We start from the raw sequence: 8,566 nt of genomic DNA on the forward strand, positions 1-8,566 counted from the left end.
CCGGTCGCCTCCGGGAGTTTAAGGTCGTGAGCTGCGGCCTGCCCGCTGGACAGGGGCTGACCCACGTGGAGCGGCCCTGCAGCCCCGGGTCTGGGAGAGCCTCGGGAGCGGTGCACGCACCCCAACAGCGGCCTGTTTACACGGCAGCCTTCGTCCGTGACCCCCACCCCCCTTGTAGGGAAGCTTTGGGTGTACGTGCTGGCCAGATGAAAATTACGAACCACAAGCGGGGATTAGGGGGCCAGAGCGGGCCAGGGCTGTGGTCTCGCGTCCTGCCTCCTCGCCTTACTCGTCCAGCCTGCTCGCGCTACACGTGGGAGAACTAAACGGCGAATTGCCTCGGGTGCCCCCACTCACCGCCCCGGAATCTGGGGCAGCTGAGGGCAGGTTTCCTTCCTGTTCACGTTTTTCATGATTTTCAAGCAGGGAGTTGGTTTCTGAAAACGCTTGAGACTGCTCTGAATGCTGCATTTCAGAATTAGATGTATTCCGCTGTTGATCTTCGTGGCAGGTTATCATTAGAGATAGGTCGCAACACTTGACAGAACTGGGAAATTAAGACATGTCTCTCTGGCCTCTTCTCAGCTCGCTTTCTGAACACTTCCCCTCCACTCCCTGTTGGGGACAGCTAGAGAAGTTGCCTCTGTAACTTTCTTACCTAACTTCCAAATCTCTTAAGACAGAATCACGTAGTTTTAACCACTAACTTCTGGTTTACCTAGTGTGAAGTCTGCAGCCCCCAGATTGTCCTGAGTTAAAATATTGGCCTCATTCTCTCCCCACTGTGTGCATTTGAGCAAGCTACAAGTAGCCCCTTTTGCCTCAGTTCCCTCAGCTGTAAAAGGGCTCTGTAACTAGCATGTGGGTTCATATACACATGCTTGGCCTGTGCGTTTGCTGCCATTATCAGAGACGTGCCCACCAGTGCACCCTTCCGGGAACAGGTGCTAAATGAATACCAGTTAACCACTGAATACCAAAAATCAGCCTTTTCTAGTGGATTATCCAAATCTCCCCCCGCGCTAGTGGTGACTCTCCGTGGAAACGGCAGATAGCTCTTCACTGTAAGGCCCTGTGCGCTGGTCCGCTGGCTGCCTCTCTCCCTGGGGAACCGCAGTAAGTTTGGTAGCCCCGAGAGCACTGGACTTGGCCTGAAGAACAACTTCCTAACTGCCCCCTCCCACCCCCACCCGAGGGTGCAGGCTGGGTGGCGCTCTGGTCACCAGGGAGCAGCATGCACGTGCCCTCCTGGGGACAGAGGAGGGGCACAGACGGTCTCCTTTGCTCCTCCCCCTCTTGTCCTTGGTAATCTGGGGCTTTCCCCCCTCGTGTCCTCTCTGGGACAAGGCAGAGTCTAACGAAACAAAACGCCAAACGAAGTTTCTGTTTCTCCTACCTCTGCCTTAGCTTCCCTGATTACTTTGAAACCTGACCCTGTTCCCCAGGGCCAAGACGGCTGATCTGGGCGTTGGGCGAGTGTGCTGTTTGCTTCCTCTCATCTGAACCCCAGTCGTGGGCCTGGGACGATGTCTGGTCATTCTTAGCCTCATGTGTGGAAAGCTGGCGTGTGTGACCTGAACTGTGTGTGAATGCCCCAGGAAGGTGGCTGTATGTGGCCTTTAGAGGGTGACAAAGTTAAAGTGGGCTGTTAGGGTGGGCCTGGTGTCCTTACAAGAAGAGGGAAGGCAGGCGCTGACACGCAGCGGGAGAAGCCACTGTGGGGAGAACGGAGCCACTGCCGGACATCCGGTGCCCAGAGCTGGGCCGCGCCGCCCCGCGCGCAGCGCCCCTGTGGTGTTATGTGAGTGTGACTTGCCCTACGCAAGTGCACTGGTTGGCCGCAGGTCGTAGGTGGCTTTGTCAGCCTTGATGTATAAGGGACTTGCCACCACCGCTGCCATTGAGCCTGTGTGCTCCCCGGCAGTAAAGGCACGTCAGAGATGCCCACGGCCCTGCGAGTGCTCTCTGTCTGCCTGAAACCCGAGCGGATCTGCCAGCCTCGAGCGCCTGCAGCACAGCCATCTACAAGCCAGGGAGAGGACCCTCAGGGGAAACCCATCCTGCGGACACCTTGATCTCAGACTTCCAGTCTCCAGAGCCGTGAGCCTCTGGGACTGGTCACGGCAGCCCTGATACCACTGGGAGCTGAGAGGGTGCCCTGTGCACCCCCACACTTAGGAGCTCTTCAGAGCCAAGAGCCTTGTAGAGGATGGTCAGGAGGGGCCCTCCAGGACAGGACAGCAAGAGAAGCCTTCTGCCCACCACCCAGCCCCCGGCCAGCTGCTCAGGGTCACTCACGCCCTAAATGGAATTAGCCAGAGCCACACCTGCCCCTGAACTGTCAGACAGCTGATGACCCACAGGGGCTGGGTATTTAAAGAGCACCCAGCACTTGTGGGCCCTGCAACAAAGAACATCCCATGAGTCCCGGCGAAGCCTGGCTCCAGCAGGGGTGTCTGTCCAACGTCCCTGCAGGCCTACTTCGTCGGTTTCCACTGTGAAACTGGGGGTGCTCTTTCCTGCTGGGGGAACACCTCTCGAGCACAGCAGGACTGCCCATTGCGGAAGGGGTTAACGTGGTGGTCACCGCCCCTCCTGCTGAGTGTGGCCGCAGGGACGCTCCCTCAGAATCCAGAAGCTGTGCTGCCTTCAGAACGTGACAAGGCTCTTCCAGGACTCCTCTGCTCTTTGCTACACCCTCCGCTCACTCCTTCCCGCAGTTCTGTGCAGGTGGATGCCACAGTCGCAGATTTTGGAGACAGTGAAATTGGACATCGATCGTGGGAGCCACCTTTGTTCTCTCAGACTCTCACCTGCCAGGCCTCAGTCATAAACTAAAGTTCTGCTGTTTTTAATTCTGAGCATCTGACAGTCTTCGTGGTGACCTTCCTGAGATGAGCGATACCCGGAGAGCAGACGGTGTTTCGCAATCCGAGACTCCGAGGTACTGCCTGCAATGCTCTCTTTCCCCATAACCGAATTCTGTCTGGCTTCCCCTCCTGCCTGATGGTAGAAAACTGAATCTACTTAGTTCCAGGACAGCTCAGACCTGTGGGTGATTTTTCCAACATTTCAAGTTTAAGATTCAATCAGTGCAGCTTTGGGCTGTCCCCCTTCCCCTAGGCGGGGCCATGCAGAGGGGGCATGGCCTTGGGAGGGGCCCCTGGCCCCTGGACCTTGCCCATGCTGCCCTGATTGATGCTGAGATGAGGGGCCGGCCCTGCTGGCCTCTCCTGCTTGTTTCTCCCTCCACCTCAGGCCCCTCCAGGTCTCAGCACCGTTGGCTCTGGGATGCTCCCAGCCTGGTCTTCTCCTTGGCTGGTGACCCTTCCTCAAGCTGGTGTCTTGCAGAAGAAAACCTGCAGGCAGGGGCCCGGGCTTCCTACAGGTTCCCAGGAGGAGACGGGGTTCCAGGCACCTCTCTGTGCTCACAGGCCCGTCTGTAAACTGGATGTAACACCAGCTTCACGGGTTGTTCGGGGGAGGTAAGTGAAAAACGAGTGAAATCCGGGCGCACAGGGTGTGCACGTTCGCTGTCACTTCCCGACTTCCTCCAGTGAGCCTTTCCCCTCCCCTCACGCTGCCCCCTGTTTCACTAGAGGCTGACCCTCCTCCCTGCACCTGGTCACACAGCGCCTTCCCGGACCCATGCCCTGGAGTTTCGGGGGCAGGGGCGCTGCTCCTCCTGTGTGCCCCGGCCGGTCCCTGGATTCTCCTCCAGGCCTGACTTCATCAGTGGCCTCCGTCCCTAGGGTGTCTGCTCCCCACAGCACCCCCACGACTGTTCCTCCCTTCCTGCTCCCCTGTCAGCACGCTGCCCTCTCTCTCCTTAAATGTCCCTGGTTGACCCTGCTCCCGGCAGGTCACCACAGTTCCCACCTGGTCTGACTCCTTGCAAGGGTCCTCACCTCCGTCACCCACTAAACTGCGCCCCACTTGTCGCCAGCACCTTCCGAAAGCTGCCCTCGGGGGATGTTTCCATCATTTCCCTGCTTGGATTCTCAGCGCTGCTTCTCTTGGGAAGGCTCTTCTGCTGGTTTCCAGGCCCTGCGTTTCCCTCAGCCCCAGTTCTTGTCCCCCGTCGTGTAGAGCCACTGTCCTCTGCGTTGACCGTGTGCCGATTAAGCACCAGAGCGATGTGTGGCAGAGAGTCTGAGGCAGTCGTAGCGGAAGCGTGTGTTCAGTGCACAAGCCGTGCGAAAGGCAGGGTGGGCTCTGGGGGTGGGTGCAGGGCAACTGGGGTGGGCTTCCTAGAGGAGCCACAAACGGAAAAGGAGAGAAAGTGGTCTCAGGCAGAGGAGACCCTCCCAGGGTGATGCCAAAAACACAGAAGTAGATTGACATGCACAGAATTCTGAGCAGCTGGGGTTCCTCTGCCTCCGTGTCATTGACCAGGCGGTGCTGCCCCCAGGGGACATTTGGCAACATCTGGAGACACTTTGGGCTGTCACAGCTTCTACCTCCTGGTGGATGCTGGCAGGGAAACTGCCAAACGTCCCCCAGTGCACAGGACCCCACGCCCTGACACCAGAGCAAACGATTGTCCAATCCCAAATGACAATAACGCTGAGGGTGAGAAATCCTGTCCCATTTTAACTCTAGTCCGAGGAGTCTGGCTTCCAGGCCAGAAATCCACGTGTGATGTTTCAGACCTGGCCTCCCGAGGGTGGGGTGTGCCCTCCCCGCATTAGACCTGCGCAGCCAGCCAGCAAGCACAGGGCTGTTTTCTGGAGGGAGTTCAGTCCAAGACTCAGACAACTCCCCACCCCCCAGCTGTGCTCTGGGGCACGTTTGGTGTCTGGCCCACCTGCACCTCCACCCCAGGCCTCCTTTTGCAGGGAGGTGCCTCCAGTGCGGACTTTCTTGAGGCATCTGCCAAGACCACCTTGTCCAGGGGCCTTGAAGACGCCCTTCTCCACTCTGACTCAGCATCCAGTACTTTTCCACGCGGGCCCCTCCTCCATTCCCCGGCCCTCCCCAGCCCCCGGGCCCAGCACGCCCACTGGATGCAGACCAAGTCACATTGTGCAATGATTCGCTGTTCTTTGTCTTTGAATCTAGGAGGCACGTGATGATTTTAGAAGCACGTGTCAGTTTTGAGATGCCAAAGCCAAGAGGTAGTTCACGGTGGCTGACAGACTGAGGCCTCCAGGAGTCTTGTGGACGGCTTGGGGGAGGAAGATGTGACTGGGGTCAGTGTAAACCCCTCCCCTGTGGTCTGAGAGAGAGTGACGCACGGGTGTGGAGCGCGGCCGGGGCTGATGAGCGTGGGTCAGACGCCCTGACATTTGGGGCCGCGTGGGTTGTCATCCAGCTGTGCTCCGGGGTGTCCTGTTCTGCTGTTGGCACGCTCTGGAAGTTATTTACTTCAGCATGTGATTGACGGCATCTCTGAGCTCCACAGAGGGCACGTGCCGCCCACTGTGCCTCTTGGAGCGGCTCACATTCACACACTGCTGTTTAGGGGGGTCACCTACAGCCCAGAACACATCCAAGGACACAAGTGGCTGAGTCGAGGATGCTTGTCGTGGAGAAGCGAGGACCTCTCTGCGTGGTGGGGGACGAGGAGACATGGAGGACCCTCAGGAGAAGGGGGATTTGCTCTAATCGGACAGAAGCTTCCGCCCCCCCCCCCACAGGCCTCCTCAAAGCCGTCAACCTAATCTCGTGTTCGTCAGAACTGTTATTCTTACTTCCTGAAAGAGAGCCCCCCAGACCGAGTGCTGTTATCACTGCTAATCCTGGACCCTCCACGGAGCTAGAATTAGCCTACGGAGCTCTCGGGACGAAACTGGAACCAATGGTAGGAAGTTACCATGAGGCGAGTGTGCTCAGAATCTGGAAGTTCTTCCAGTCCAAGCTCCTGTCCACTGGGATGGGCCACGGAGGAAGGCACACCTCCGGGGGCCCGGAGCCCACGCGGCTGGCCGCCTGCCGGCGAGGGGGCCCAAGGTCGCGTCCCACTCCAAGCATCAGCCTGTGGGACCAGCTCTGGAGGAGACGCGTTCAGCTGCATTTCATAGCAGGCATCCCGAGCCCAGACGCACACTAGTTTTCTGGCTTTCCGTTGCTACATTACAGTGAAGTAATAAAGTGCACGTTCAGAGGCGTTCGGTATTTCAGAATGGCCTTTCTCACACACACTCAAGCTGGAAGGAAAGTGCTGATCAGTTTGCAGGAAACGTAATCTCCACTCCTCTAGTCAGGCCCTCGGATGCTGGATTCCTTCTCCAACACGCCTGCAGGCCTGGTCGTGCTCCTGCAGGAAGGAACCCGCCCACCACTGGGAATGTTTGTTGCTGCTGGAACAGTCACGGGCCATGGCCACGCCAGTGGACGCCTCACAGTGAATGGGGTGACCATTGAAGAGCGACACCTCCGTGGGCCATGGGCCACATGTGGGCCACGTCTGGTCTGCAAGGAGCTGGCCCTGCATTCAAGGTCCCACACACACGTGTCAGTCCCGCCCGCAGCCTGGGATCATCACACCCAGCCTGATGTCAGTCACGTCGGGTCAGGACCACAGACACAGCCCCGGGTGTTTCAATGGGGAGAATTGAATATAAGAAATTGGCTAAGCAGATGAAAAGGCAGAAGCAGAAAACGGAGGCAGCAGAGGTGGTGAGGGCAGGAGTGCGCCCACCCTCGGGGCTGGGGGGACCGGCAGAGGCTGGGGTGGCCGCACCCGCCAGCTGGGAGGGGTGCCGTGGGGCTGGGGGCCCAGCGGGCCCTGGAGGCCAGGCTGCTGCCTGCCGGTGCGGCCACCTCTGCCACCCCAGGGAGGGGAGAAGAGCCGGAGTGACGTGGACAAGAACAGCTGGTAAGCAGCCCGCTCCCTCCTCCGGCCTCGGGTCTCCTCCCCGCGCTCCCCCTGGCAGAGCTGACCCGGAGCCAGCTGGCCAAGGGAGCCATGTCCGCAGGGCGCCCGCCTCGGCATCGCGTGGAGAGTGCATGTGGTCTGAGAGTAGGAGGTGTTTTTATACATGGAAAGTGCTTTTTCGCATTTTCTTTGGGAAACATGATGGACACAGGGCGATCCCACTAAGTGTCCTCCCAGGAACGCACAGTGGGCCTTCTCTTTCTGGACTAGGGCACTCCCCTCCCCGCTGGTCTCTGCAGAAGGGAGGGGCGATGTCTTTGGGCTTGTGATTGGCCCTGTGACAACTCTGGAGGCAAAAGTGATGCTGACTTACTACTAATTTGAAAGGCACATTAGTCAAGGAGCACAGATGCTTTGAAGAGATTGAGGCCAAGACTTCTGCCCACTTGGAGGCAAGGAGGCCAGGCAGCCGGGGCTGGACTGGTGGAGGTGGACGGAGGAGCAGGGCCACTGTGCCTGACGGGCAGTGGGAGACGGGGCCCGGCCGTGTGGGCACAGCGTCGGCGCGGGTGTGATGGGGCAGGACCGCCGCACACAGCCTAGTCCTGGGCCATCATCCCTGGCTGGGCACTGGTCTGCCCGCAGAGACAGTCACACCCACACCGGAGTAACACGGACGAATCGGGGAGATTTCCACTCAGCTAAGTGTATTTCCTGTAAAAAAGTGCCCTGAGCCGAAGTCACATCCTTTCTGCATTTTGATGTCAAAATGTCATTTCTGTAATAAAATGATTCTGATGGGAGGTGGCAGGTTTTGTTTTGTTTTTCCCTCTCACTTGGCCACGTAAATGGTTGACAAATCTATGTAGGTCAGGTCACCAAAAAAAAATTTTTTTGAGCCACTGCCAATATGTGGAATCCAGGAATGTGGGAACCACAGCAAAGGGCTGGTCCCAGGGGGGCCTGTCATGAGCCTGCGCTTGACAAAGACTGGAAGAATTGGGGGGGTCCAGGGAGGGCGGCCCTTCATCCTTGCCTGAGGGGAGGAGAAAACAAGTCGTTGGTAAGAAGCCCCAGAACTTCCAAGACTCATGAGCTTTTCCAAGAACTGAAGATCACGCTCAAGACGCCCCTTTACGGGGGAGAACACCCACTGGAGAACACTGTTGTCCCATGAATACTTCACAAGTTGTCCTCATCAGGAAGCGACCACGCAGCTGTTAGGAAGAAGGAGCTTTGGCCTTCTCCGTGGCTGGAGGGAGGGCCTGCATTTCCTAATCTGTGGCCAGAGGCCCGTCCATCAGTGTTTGGTGGGGAGTGGGCAGTATGCTCAGAAAAGGAAAGAAGCTTGTGGCTTTTAACAACACTTACTGAACTAAAGTTATAAAATTCAAAACTAAATGTTCTTCAACCTTTACGTTCAGGGTATAAATCTTGCTCATCTACTCAAACGCCTGATGTTAGAAAGTCAACTACCCTGCGTCTGTGACCAGTGGTCCCCTTGTGTGTGGATGTGACAGGTTAAGTTCCCTCAAACAGCGGTATTTCTAATCTTGACTAAATGACCTTAGTTCGAGCTGTAATTACAAATGTCATAGCTAATTCTTTCAAACACTTCTACTGGGCACGTTTGTGATCCTTGCGGGCAAAATCCCGCCGTCCCTGGGACGTTTTCGTCCATCTGATAAATCAGACTCCAAAACCAGCAAATCAGGAGCCCTGACCACACCAAACATCCCAACAGCA

At 57.4% G+C, this 8,566-nt stretch overlaps 1 long non-coding RNA gene across 1 annotated transcript; it reads left to right on the plus strand.

Annotated features, from left to right (window-relative positions):
• The first annotated feature begins 493 nt into the window (after positions 1–493).
• LOC116659540 lies at positions 494–7,623 on the plus strand. The gene is made up of 2 exons (XR_004314897.1): positions 494–3,485; positions 5,062–7,623. It is a non-coding gene; the product is annotated as an uncharacterized LOC116659540 (long non-coding RNA).
• Positions 7,624–8,566: the final 943 nt, after the last annotated feature.

The sequence above is a fragment of the Camelus ferus genome, chromosome 24, assembly GCF_009834535.1.
Source record: "Camelus ferus isolate YT-003-E chromosome 24, BCGSAC_Cfer_1.0, whole genome shotgun sequence".
Lineage (NCBI taxonomy): Eukaryota > Metazoa > Chordata > Mammalia > Artiodactyla > Camelidae > Camelus > Camelus ferus.